We start from the raw sequence: 12,500 nt of genomic DNA, 5'->3' as shown, positions 1-12,500 counted from the left end.
CGCCCCGGCAGACGCGGTTTTTTGCCGCCCCGGCAGACGCGTTTTTTTTTTCTTTCGCCCCGGCTGACGCAGTTTTCGCGCCGCCCCGGCAGACGCGGTTTTCGCGCCGCCCCGGCAGACGCGGTTTTTTGCGCCGCCCCGGCTGACGCAGTTCGGACTTGGCACTTTTTGGCTGAGCCTGGCTGGCGGCCCACTCACTCGATCGCCATGTCTGTTTGCCACAGTTTTCCCGGTGGTGCCGCACCCGGGCTCGCCCCGGCTGACGCAGTTTTCGCGCCGCCCCGGCTGACGCGGTTTCGTGCCGCCCCGGCAGACGCGGTTTTTTGCGCCGCCCCGGCTGACGCGGTTTTTTGCCGCCCCGGCTGACGCAGTTCGGACTTGGCACTTTTCGGCTGTGCCTGGCTGGCGGCCCACTCACTCGATCGCCATGTCTGTTTGCCACAGTTTTCCCGGTGGTGCCGCACCCGGGCTCGCCCCGGCAGACGCGTTTTTTTTTTTTCTTTCGCCCCGGCTGACGCAGTTTTCGCGCCGCCCCGGCTGACGCGGTTTCGTGCCGCCCCGGCAGACGCGGTTTTTTGCGCCGCCCCGGCTGACGCGGTTTTTGCCGCCCCGGCTGACGCAGTTCGGACTTAGCACTTTTTGGCTGAGCCTGGCTGGTGGCCCACTCACTCGATCGCCATGTCTGTTAGCCACAGTTTTCCCGGTGGTGCCGCACCCGGGCTCGCCCCAGCTGACGCAGTTTTCGCGCCGCCCCGGCTGACGCGGTTTCGTGCCGCCCCGGCAGACGCGGTTTTCGCGCCGCCCCGGCTGACGCGGTTTTTGCCGCCCCGGCTGACGCAGTTCGGACTTAGCACTTTTCGGCTGTGCCTGGCTGGCGGCCCACTCACTCGATCGCCATGTCTGTTTGCCACAGTTTTCCCGGTGGTGCCGCACCCGGGCTCGCCCCGGCTGACGCAGTTTTCGCGCCGCCCCGGCTGACGCGGTTTCGTGCCGCCCCGGCAGACGCGGTTTTCGCGCCGCCCCGGCTGACGCGGTTTCGTGCCGCCCCGGCAGACGCGGTTTTTTGCCGCCCCAGCTGACGCAGTTCGGACTTAGCACTTTTTGGCTGAGCCTTGCTGGCGGCCCACTCACTCGATCGCCATGTCTGTTTGCCACAGTTTTCCCGGTGGTGCCGCACCCGGGCTCGCCCCGGCAGACGCGTTTTTTTTTTTCTTTCGCCCCGGCTGACGCAGTTTTCGCGCCGCCCCGGCAGACGCGGTTTTCGCGCCGCCCCGGCAGACGCGGTTTTTTGCGCCGCCCCGGCTGACGCGGTTTTTTGCCGCCCCGGCTGACGCAGTTCGGACTTGGCACTTTTTGGCTGAGCCTGGCTGGCGGCCCACTCACTCGATCGCCATGTCTGTTTGCCACAGTTTTCCCGGTGGTGCCGCACCCGGGCTCGCCCCGGCTGACGCAGTTTTCGCGCCGCCCCGGCAGACGCGGTTTCGTGCCGCCCCGGCAGACGCGGTTTTTTGCGCCGCCCCGGCTGACGCGGTTTTTTGCCGCCCCGGCTGACACGGTTCGGACTTTGCACTTTTCGGCTGTGCCTGGCTGGCGGCCCACTCACTCGATCGCCATGTCTGTTTGCCACAGTTTTCCCGGTGGTGCCGCACCCGGGCTCGCCCCGGCAGACGCGTTTTTTTTTTTTTTTTCTTTCGCCCCGGCTGACGCAGTTTTCGCGCCGCCCCGGCTGACGCGGTTTCGTGCCGCCCCGGCAGACGCGGTTTTTTGCGCCGCCCCGGCTGACGTGGTTTTTGCCGCCCCGGCTGACGCAGTTCGGACTTTGCACTTTTTGGCTGAGCCTGGCTGGCGGCCCACTCACTCGATCGCCATGTCTGTTTGCCACAGTTTTCCCGGTGGTGCCGCACCCGGGCTCGCCCCGGCAGACGCGTTTTTTTTTTTTCCTTCGCCCCGGCAGACGTGGTTCCCCCCCCCCCCCTCCGTCTTTCTTTTTGTTTTTTTTTTTCGCCGCGGCTGAAGTGGATTTTTCGGTGCCTCGACGCCCCGGTAGTCGCGGTTTTTCCGTTTCCGCACGGCCCCGGCTGACGCTGCTCGGTCACAGTCGCCTTTTGTGGTGATTGCAGACTTCTTGAGCGCGGGTGTTTTTTTTTTTTGTTGTTGTTGTTGTTTTATTACGCATTCGCTCCAGCAGACGCTGTTTAGACTTTTTGTTTCCTCTTTTATCCTGCGACGAGGTGACGAGGTTTATTCGGTGCCCCGCCGCCCCGGCTGAAGTGATTTTTCCTGTCCCGTGCCGCCCCGGCTGACGCGGTTGGGACTTCGCGTTTGTTCGGCCGCCACGGGTTTTGGCGCACTCGCTCGGTTGCTTGTTGTTGCCACTTGTTGCGAACCCAGGTTTCTTGAGCGAGCGCGGGCGTTTTTTCTTCCTTTCTTTCTTTGTTCTATGTGTTAGCGAATCGGCCTTTAATATCACACGAGGACTCACAACCAACAATTTTCAGTTTGAAGTGTAAAAAATCTGCAGGTGTTGACGTAACTGACTTGCCCCGTACCCTTGAGTACATCCATGAAGTTCTCGTAGTACTACTAAATCGCATTATTCCAAGTGGAGAAATTCCCATAAACTTGCAAACCTCTACACGAAAATCGGTGCGCGTGATAAAGTTGAAAATTATCGTCCGATATCAAATGTGCCTTCTATAACACAAATTCTAGGAAAAAAAAAAAAAAAAACACTTGTTCGCCGTTTTCTGCGCCGTGACTGGCAGCACTCCGGCGAAGCGAAACGGGGTCGATTCGAGCACGATATCGGCGTCTTTCGACGTGCTCGCCGGCGACCGTCGCACGAGTACGTCGCACGAGCGCGTCTGCCGGGGCGCCGTTTGCGAAGCCGACGCAAAAGTGGGAACCGCCGCTCGGATGATCGCCGCTTTCGGCAGAGTGAGTGTTGGCACTCCGGGGAAGCGAAACAGCGTGAATGCGCCCACGAAATCGGCGTATTTTGAAGTGCCCGCCGGCGACCGTCGCACGAGTACGGTAAACCGCGTCAGCCGGGGCGTAGTTCGGGACGCCGACGAAAAAGTGGGAAGCGCAACTCGGATCTTCGCCGTTTTTGCAGGAGTGAGTGGCGGCCCTCCTGCGAGACCAAGAAGCATCGATTCGTGCACGAATTCGGCGCCTTTCGACGTGATCGCCGGCGACCGTCGCTCGAGTAGGGCAAACCGCGTCTGCCGGGGCGGGCTTCGGGACGCCGATGCGAAAGTGGGAAACGCTGCTCGGATGTTCGCCGTTTTTGGCCGAGTGAGTGCTGGCACACGGGCGAAGCCAAACGGGGCCGATTACGGCACGATATCGGCGTCTTTCGACGTGCCCGCCGGCGACCGTCGCACGAGTACGGTAAACCGCGTCAGCCCGGGCGGAGTTCGGGACGCCGATGCGAAAGTGGAGAACGCCGCTCGGATCTTCGCCGTTTTTGGAGGAGTGAGTGGCGGCACTCCGGAGAAGCCAGGGAGCGCCAATTAGCGCACGATATCGGCGTCTTTCGACGCGCTCGCCGGCGACCGTCGCACGAGTAGGGCAAACCGCGTCTGCCGGGGCGGGGTTTACGACGCCGACGCAAAAGTGGGAACCGCCGCTCGGATGTTGGCCGTTTTTGGCAGAGTGAGTGCTGGCACTCCGGCGACGCGAAAGAGCGCGAATGCGCCCACGAAAGTGGCGTATTTGGACGTGCGTGACGGCGACCGCTGCAGGAGTACGAAAAACCACGTCAGCCGGGGCGAGCGACACACGGCGGTCTGGGTGCTTATCGCTGCTATTATAGGGGCACCCCGGCAGACGCAGAAAAAAAAAAAAAAATTTTCGACCTTCTTTTTTGCTGGTCGAGCTCGGGTAACCCAGGTCGCAATGGGAGCCGCGCACGAAAGCGGCGTCGCGAGACGCGTTCGCGGTCGCTAGTCGCACGAGCTCGGCAACCGCGTCAGCCGGCGCGGAGTTCGGGATGCCGACGGCTAAGTGGGTACCGCTGCTCGGATGTTCGCCGTTTTTGGCCGAGTGAGTGCTGGCACTCCGGTGAAGCCAAGGAGCGCCAATTCGTGCACGATATCGGCGTCTTTCGACGTGCCCGCCGGCCACCGCCGCACGAGTACGGCAAACCGCGTCTGCCGGGGCGGGGTTCGCGACGCGTACGCAATAGTGGGAACCGTCGCTCGGATGTTCGTCGTCTTTGGCCGAGCGAGTGCTGGCACTCCGGCGAAGCGAAACGGGGCCGATTCGGGCACGATATCGGCGTATTTCGACGTGCTCGCCGGCGACCGTCGCACGAGTACGGCAAAGCGCGTCTGCCGGGGCGAGGTTTGCGACGCCGACGAAAAAGTGGGAAGCGCCGCTCGGATCTTCGCCGTTTTTGCAGGAGTGAGTGGCGGCCCTCCTGCGAGACCAAGAAGCATCGACTCGCGCACGATATCGGTGTCTTTCGACGTGCCCGCCGGCCACCGCCGCACGAGTACGGCAAACCGCGTATGCCGGGGCGGGGTTGGCGACGCCGACGCAAAAGTGGGAACCGCCACTAGGATGTTCGCCGTTTTTGGCAGAGTGAGTGCTGGCACTCCGGCGAAGCGAAAGAGCGCGAATGCGCCCACGAAAGTGGCGTGTTTGGACGTGCTTGACGACGACCACCGCAGGAAAACGAAAAACCACGTCAGCCGGGGCGAGCGACCCATGGCGGTCTGGGTGCTTATCGCTGCTATTATAGGGGCACCCCGGCAGACGCAAAAAAAAAAAAAAAATTTTTTTCGACATTCTTTTTTGCTCGTCGACCTCGGGTGACCCAGGTCGCAGTGGGAGCCGCGCACGAAAGCGGCGTCGCGAGACGGCTTCGCGGTCGCTAGTCGCACGAGCTCGGCAACCGCGTCTGCCGGGGCGGAGTTCGGGACGCCGACGGCTAAGTGGGAACCGCCGCTCGGATGTTCGCCGTTTGTGGCCGAGTGAGTGCTGGCACTCCGGCGAAGCCAAACGGGGCCGATTCCGGCACGATATCGGCGTCTTTCTACGTGCTCGCCGGCGACCGTCGCACGAGTACGGCAAAGTGCGTCTGCCGGGGCGGGGTTTGCGACGCGTACGCAATAGTGAGAACCGTCGCTCGGATGTTCGTCGTCTTTCGCCGAGCCAGTGCTGGCAATCCGGCGAAGCCGAACGGAGCCGATTCGGGCACGATATCGGCGTCTTTCCACGTGCTCGCCGGCGACCGTCGCACGAGTACGGTAAACCGCGTCAGCCGGGGCGGAGTTCGGGACGCCGATGCGAAAGTGGGAAGCGCCGCTCGGATCTTCGCCGTTTTTGGAGGAGTCAGTGGCGGCACTCCGGTGAAGCCAAGGTGCGCCAATTCGCGCACGATATCGGCGTCTTTCGACGTGCCCGCCGGCCACCGTCGCACGAGTACGGCAAACCTCGTCTGCCGGGGCGGGGTTTGCGACGCCGACGCAAAAGTGGGAACCGCCGCTCGGATGTTCGCCGTTTTTGGCAGAGTGAGTGCTGGCACTCCGGCGAAGCGAAAGAGCGCGAATGCGCCCACGAAAGTGGCGTGTTTGGACGTGCTTGACGACGACCACCGCAGGAAAACGAAAAACCACGTCAGCCGGGGCGAGCGACCCATGGCGGTCTGGGTGCTTATCGCTGCTATTATAGGGGCACCCCGGCAGACGCAAAAAAAAAAAAAATTTTTTTCGACATTCTTTTTTGCTCGTCGACCTCGGGTGACCCAGGTCGCAGTGGGAGCCGCGCACGAAAGCGGCGTCGCGAGACGGCTTCGCGGTCGCTAGTCGCACGAGCTCGGCAACCGCGTCTGCCGGGGCGGAGTTCGGGACGCCGACGGCTAAGTGGGAACCGCCGCTCGGATGTTCGCCGTTTGTGGCCGAGTGAGTGCTGGCACTCCGGCGAAGCCAAACGGGGCCGATTCCGGCACGATATCGGCGTCTTTCTACGTGCTCGCCGGCGACCGTCGCACGAGTACGGCAAAGTGCGTCTGCCGGGGCGGGGTTTGCGACGCGTACGCAATAGTGAGAACCGTCGCTCGGATGTTCGTCGTCTTTCGCCGAGCCAGTGCTGGCACTCCGGCGAAGCCGAACGGAGCCGATTCGGGCACGATATCGGCGTCTTTCCACGTGCTCGCCGGCGACCGTCGCACGAGTACGGTAAACCGCGTCAGCCGGGGCGGAGTTCGGGACGCCGATGCGAAAGTGGGAAGCGCCGCTCGGATCTTCGCCGTTTTTGGAGGAGTCAGTGGCGGCACTCCGGTGAAGCCAAGGTGCGCCAATTCGCGCACGATATCGGCGTCTTTCGACGTGCCCGCCGGCCACCGTCGCACGAGTACGGCAAACCTCGTCTGCCGGGGCGGGGTTTGCGACGCCGACGCAAAAGTGGGAACCGCCGCTCGGATGTTCGCCGTTTTTGGCAGAGTGAGTGCTGGCACTCCGGCGAAGCGAAAGAGCGTGAATGCGCCCACGAAAGTAGCGTATTTGGACGTGCTTGACGGCGACCGCCGCAGGAGTACGAAAAACCACGTCAGCCGGGGCGAGCGACCCACGGCGGTCTGGGTGCTTATCGCTGCTATTATAGGGGCACCCCGGCAGACGCAGAAAGAAAAAAAAAAATGGGGACATGGCGTGCGTCACCGTGCGGCTTCGCAGCGTTGCCGAAGTCGCCGAGCCCTTCGACTGAGCCGAACGGCGGACAGGGAACGTTGGTCGGCCGTTCTAACCTGTCGGTGCCACGCCGAGACGTCGTTAAGGAAAACCGCGTCGTGGGCCTCTACGACGCCGTCGAGTCGTTGTACGTTTGGTGTCCAGCGTGTCGGCGGCGAGTAGCGGACACGTCGTTCACGACTTCGGTCTTTCGCAGTCGACGCGAACTTGCGGAGAGTCGTGGTGCCTCACGTTTTCGGCAGAAACCGCGGCGGAATTTTCCCGTGCGTGCGCGCACGACCTCGGTGCTGTGCCGTCAGCGTAGTGTTGCACAAACTCGTGGCCTACCCAAGGTGCGGTACGTTTGCGGCCGTATCCTCGGTGGGAATTTCGTGAGTAGGGTCGCAAATTCTACGACCTCGGCGGGTTTGAGAGCGACGTAGACTTGTGGCACGCTCAACATGCCACACGTTTCGGGGCACACCCGCGGTGAAATTTTCTCGAGTACGCTCGTATTAGGGCCCAAGGAGGTCTGGGTACTTATCGCTGCTATTATGTGGGGGTTCTCGTGAGCGGCGTACGCGAAAGCGACCGGGTGTCTGATATGCGGCGGGCTTCGGCCTCGTCAAGCGTGTCCTCGGGTCTGCTCCAGGGGAATCCACGGCAGTCGTCTGCAGCCTCATCCGCTTGATGCGTTAGGGGCTGGTTGTCGGACGGTGCCGTTTTACCACGATATCGAGGTGTGTTCCGTGTCGTCCTCGGGCGATTCAGATGCGAAAGCGCCGAAGACGCGGGCGTGACCCGTCGTCTGGCGGCTTTGCAGTCTCGGCTCCGTTGCTAGTTCCGGCCGGTCCACCGACAGTGCAGCGGGCTTGGGCAACCCGCACGGCGCGACCGAGTCGATGCAACGAAAAAGAGCGAGCATGAACGTGCTTCTTGCCGCACGGCTCCCACTCGTCTTTCGGGAAGGTTGTGCCGTAGCGAGCTCGAACGCCGTCATCTCGGAGTGCAAAATAAGCGTGTTGGGGCGCCTGAAGGTGGCCTCCGCCGCACACAGACTGCGTCCGGCCCGCCGAGGGCGAGGACGGACGCGCAGTCGAACGATTACCTGGTTGATCCTGCCAGTAATCATATGCTTGTCTCAAAGATTAAGCCATGCATGTCTAAGTACATGCCGAAATAAGGCGAAACCGCGAATGGCTCATTAAATCAGTTATGGTTCCTTAGATCGTTTCTTCCTACTTGGATAACTGTGGCAATTCTAGAGCTAATACATGCAGTGAGCCTGGAGCCCTTTGGGTAACGGGTGCTTTTATTAGACCAAGATCGATCGGGTTTCGGCCCGTATTGTGTGGTGACTCTGGATAACTTTGTGCTGATCGCATGGCCACGAGCCGGCGACGTTTCTTTCAAGTGTCTGCCTTATCAACTTTCGATGGTAGGTTACTTGCTTACCATGGTTGTTACGGGTAACGGAGAATCAGGGTTCGATTCCGGAGAGGGAGCCTGAGAAACGGCTACCACATCCAAGGAAGGCAGCAGGCGCGCAAATTACCCACTCCCGGCACGGGGAGGTAGTGACGAAAAATAACAATACGGGACTCTTTTGAGGCCCCGTAATTGAAATGAGTACACTCTAAATCCTTTAACGAGGATCAATTGGAGGGCAAGTCTGGTGCCAGCAGCCGCGGTAATTCCAGCTCCAATAGCGTATACTAAAGCTGCTGCGGTTAAAAAGCTCGTAGTTGGATCTCAGTTCCAGACGAGTAGTGCATCTACCCGATGCGACGGCTCGGACTGAACATCATGCCGGTTCTTTCTTGGTGCACTTCATTGTGTGCCTCGAGATGGCCGGTGCTTTTACTTTGAAAAAATTAGAGTGCTCAACGCAGGCGAGTCGCCTGAATAAACTTGCATGGAATAATAGAACAAGACCTCGTTTCTGTTCTGTTGGTTTTTGGAATACGAGGTAATGATTAAAAGGGACGGACGGGGGCATTCGTATTGCGGCGCTAGAGGTGAAATTCTTGGACCGTCGCAAGACGAACTACTGCGAAAGCATTTGCCAAGAATGTTTTCATTGATCAAGAACGAAAGTCAGAGGTTCGAAGGCGATCAGATACCGCCCTAGTTCTGACCATAAACGATGCCAACCAGCGATCCGCCTGAGTTACTCAAATGACTCGGCGGGCAGCTTCCGGGAAACCAAAGTATTTGGGTTCCGGGGGAAGTATGGTTGCAAAGCTGAAACTTAAAGGAATTGACGGAAGGGCACCACCAGGAGTGGAGCCTGCGGCTTAATTTGACTCAACACGGGAAAACTTACCCGGCCCGGACACTGGGAGGATTGACAGATTGAGAGCTCTTTCTTGATTCGGTGGATGGTGGTGCATGGCCGTTCTTAGTTGGTGGAGCGATTTGTCTGGTTAATTCCGATAACGAACGAGACTCTAGCCTATTAAATAGGTGCGGGGTTCCCAGCACCTTACAACCTTCTTAGAGGGACAAGCGGCTCCTAGCCGCACGAAACAGAGCAATAACAGGTCTGTGATGCCCTTAGATGTCCGGGGCCGCACGCGCGCTACACTGAAGGAAGCAGCGTGTCTTTATCCCTGTCTGAAAAGACTGGGTAACCCGTGGAACTTCTTTCGTGATTGGGATAGGGGCTTGCAATTGTTCCCCTTGAACGAGGAATTCCCAGTAAGCGCGAGTCATAAGCTCGCGTTGATTACGTCCCTGCCCTTTGTACACACCGCCCGTCGCTACTACCGATTGAATGATTTAGTGAGGTCTTCGGACCGATGTCCGGCGCGGCCTTTCGGTTGCGCCGGTCTGTTGGAAAGATGACCAAACTTGATCATTTAGAGGAAGTAAAAGTCGTAACAAGGTTTCCGTAGGTGAACCTGCGGAAGGATCATTAACGGATTGTGAAGGGTGAGCGCCTCAGCTGCGTCTGCGCCCGACACTTTCTGCCGCTGACCCCGTTTGGACGCGGGGTCGGCTTTTCCCCACGGGGCTGCCTGAATGTGGAGCGGCACCCCGTGACAAATTGTTGCGCCCAGCGGACGCCAACACCGCGACCTTGGACGGTCGGCCAGGTGGCGGACGCGGGTACAAACGGCGCAACGCACTCATAGGTCGGCTTTCGACCCGCCACTGCACCGTGGCTCGAAGCGCTCGAAATGCGCGACCCGACCGCTGCGGGACCGCCTAGTACTGTAAACAGGAGCGGCGGAGCGCGAACGGCGAGTCGTGGTTACGTCGGTAGAAGGCGAGGCTGCGCGTTCCCGAAACGCCAGCCGAGTGCCCTCCCGACCGTTCGAGCGTGCAAGAACGAGACCCGACAATCGCGCGGCGACTGCCAAGTACGAGAGGAACGGCACAAGCGTCGGCGGTCGGTCAAGGAACTGGCGATGTGACGGGTCCGCTGTGCACCAGTGCATACCGTCCCGCCGTCCGCGGCAAGCGCCTCCGCGTCCTCGGGTGACGGAGGCTGCCGGTCGGTTCTTGCAGGCGAGGGATCTCGCTGGCACCGGTTCGCGTTGACGCGCGGCCGGTCATGGCACGGCGATGCGACGGCCGAGGTGCGCAGTACTCGATGGAGGAACCGCACGCTCCGATGACCGTCCCGCCCTCCGCGGCGTATGCGTACCGACCGTAATGGTTGCAGCAGCGCCGGCCGGCTTTTGAATTCGCCACACGAAACACGGTGCGAGATCGCGGTTAGGGGAGCGTCGACGTTGCCAGGCGTTTTGCTTGCTGCCGAGGGAAAGGCGGCACGGCCACGTCGCGCTCGTCGCGATTAGCGGGTCTGCGCGCTTTGGGAAGGTGCCGCAACGACTTGCCGAAAGAGGAAGCACGGAAGAACGAGGGACTTGGACGTCCCGACAATTGAACGCACTTGCGGCCAGGCCCTTGCTGGCTTCGTTCTTCCGCCTCGAGTAGGCTCGTACGCGGCTCCGGCGCCGAAAGTGGTCCTTGGCACCGACTTCGGTGGACGTGGGAAGTGCCGCGCAAGTACGGCGCGCCTGGCTCCACCTGTTGGCTAAAGTAGGCAGCCGGATCGGCATTTTGGTGTGCGGTGGCAAACCGTGGATGCGAAAAAAGCTTGTGCGATTTCGTGGAACAAAAAGCGGGGGTCCCCCTTTTTATGCGGAGGAGACCGACCCGCCCGCCGTGGTGAACCGCGACGCCACGGTAAAAACGGGAGAGGCTTGTCGATGGGACCGTGCATCCCGCGCTCCACGGAGGCCGGGAGGCGGCCGCCCGAGGAAATGTGTAGCCGTCGAGGCCCGCATCTGCGTGCACTCTTATCCAAATGGGTGTACCGCAGGCATTTTCTGGTTAGGCGGGCCAATGAGAGCGAGCACACAACGATACCTACGGGTCCGGCTTGGAGAACCGGCTTCGACGCCTCCCGAGTATTTATAGAGGGGTGGACCACGAAAGCACTCGCAAGTAGCGGAAGCGAAACGCCGTCCGAAACACACCGTTTGCTCGATTTGCGGCAGCCGAAAAAGGCGCGGCAGAGTTTTGGAGTCCAAGCGTGCGCTGAAAAGCGCCCTTCTTGGCCACTGTTTGGCCGAGTGCCAGAAACGTTTGGTTTTGACTGTACGGAATTGAACAAACACTTTTTCACGACTCTAAGCGGTGGATCACTCGGTTCTCGGGTCGATGAAGAACGCAGCCAGCTGCGAGACTTGGTGTGAATTGCAGGACACACTGAGCACTGATTCTTTGAACGCACATTGCGGCCTTGGGTCTTCCCTTGGCTTCGTCTGTCTGAGGGTCGGATCACATATCAAGAGAGCCTTCGGCGCACATGGGAACGTGAGCCGTCGACTCGTTTTGACCGCGTCGGCAACACGGACAGCACGCTGAACACCTCACAGCGAGCGCCAACAGCGGCCACTCAAGGGCGAGACGGTGGCGACCGTCGTGCCAGAGCCCAACCGAAACGGGGGCGACCGACTGCATTGAGGATGTGGCACCTCGTTGAGACCGCCGCAGGACTTCGAGTCGGAAGGAAGCCTGCAGGGAAAGTGCGGTCGAGGTTGCGTACTCCTCTCTGCGACCGGGCGCGCAAGAGCTGCGAGAGCCACGGACGCGCAACTTTAACGCACGGTAAACACGAGGAGCGAAAGCCGGCCAGCAAAGCTTCTCCAGCCGTGCGCAAAGTGCGCGAGATCGCAGCCTTGCGTTGCGCTTGTTGCCCTCGAAGTAAGCAGGGTGTCCCGTAGACCGGGCGCTCGAACACGCTGCGGGGCCGTGCCTCCTCCAGGCTTTGCCGCGCGAACAGGGAACGTTCGCGCGCAAAGCGCAGGGAGGTGAGGAGGCTGCGCCCGACGTTTGCGGTTCGCTGCGTACGCGGTTGATGCGGAGAGCACGGCGCGACGACTTGCCGCGAAGCGGAAAAAGTCTCCCGCACGAGTTGGCGAAACGTTGGCGAAGCTTAAGGCGTTCTCGTCGTAGTCCGCCGTCGGTCTAAGTGCTTCGCAGTTCCCGTCCCGTTCAAAAAACTGGGCCACTCCAGTTGGGGCGGGGGCGACGCTACACGAGACGATGCCTCTCGCCAGGCTGCGTGGCTGCCCTTGCGGCGGCGGCGACTGGCCTCGGCGGTGTTTGGGCTTTCGACACGGTCGTTTATCACGCAACTGCTCGGACGACGCACGCGCGCAGCGGAATGCCGCTTGCCAGCCTTGTGAAGATGTGACCCTGTACAGGGTTGCGGGCGCACTTGGTAGGGCGTCGTACTCGGTTCGCGATGGGTTTACGAACGTGTCCCGTCACTTCCACGTCACACCGGTTGTGCGCCGCACGCGTGCA

At 60.8% G+C, this 12,500-nt stretch overlaps 2 non-coding genes across 2 annotated transcripts; both read left to right on the top strand.

Annotated features, from left to right (window-relative positions):
• Positions 1-7,779: 7,779 nt before the first annotated feature.
• On the top strand, positions 7,780-9,594 carry LOC142795999 (small subunit ribosomal RNA). The gene has a single exon (XR_012893471.1). It is a non-coding gene; the product is annotated as a small subunit ribosomal RNA (ribosomal RNA).
• Positions 9,595-11,313: 1,719 nt separating this feature from the next.
• LOC142795998 (5.8S ribosomal RNA) lies at positions 11,314-11,466 on the top strand. Its single transcript, XR_012893470.1, has one exon. It is a non-coding gene; the product is annotated as a 5.8S ribosomal RNA (ribosomal RNA).
• Positions 11,467-12,500: the final 1,034 nt, after the last annotated feature.

The sequence above is a fragment of the Rhipicephalus microplus genome, unplaced genomic scaffold, assembly GCF_043290135.1.
Source record: "Rhipicephalus microplus isolate Deutch F79 unplaced genomic scaffold, USDA_Rmic scaffold_1002, whole genome shotgun sequence".
Lineage (NCBI taxonomy): Eukaryota > Metazoa > Arthropoda > Arachnida > Ixodida > Ixodidae > Rhipicephalus > Rhipicephalus microplus.
This window is presented reverse-complemented; position numbering and strand designations above follow the sequence as displayed.